Raw genomic sequence first — 245 nt, forward strand, 5'->3', positions numbered from 1 at the left:
TTTCACTGAATCTGTAGATTGCTTTGGGTAGTATAGTCATTTTCACAACATTGATTCTTCCAATCCAAGAACATGGTGTATTTCTCCATCTGTTTATATCATCTTTGATTCCTTTCACCAGTGTTTTATAGTTTTCTGAGTACTAATATTTCATCTCCTTAGGTAGGTTTATTCCTAGGCATTTTATTCTTTTTGTTGCAATGGTAAATGGGATTGTTTCCTTAATTTCTCTTTCTGATTTTTCA

This window comes from Neophocaena asiaeorientalis, unplaced genomic scaffold (genome assembly GCF_003031525.2).
Source record: "Neophocaena asiaeorientalis asiaeorientalis breed wild unplaced genomic scaffold, Neophocaena_asiaeorientalis_V1.1 scaffold33, whole genome shotgun sequence".
Lineage (NCBI taxonomy): Eukaryota > Metazoa > Chordata > Mammalia > Artiodactyla > Phocoenidae > Neophocaena > Neophocaena asiaeorientalis.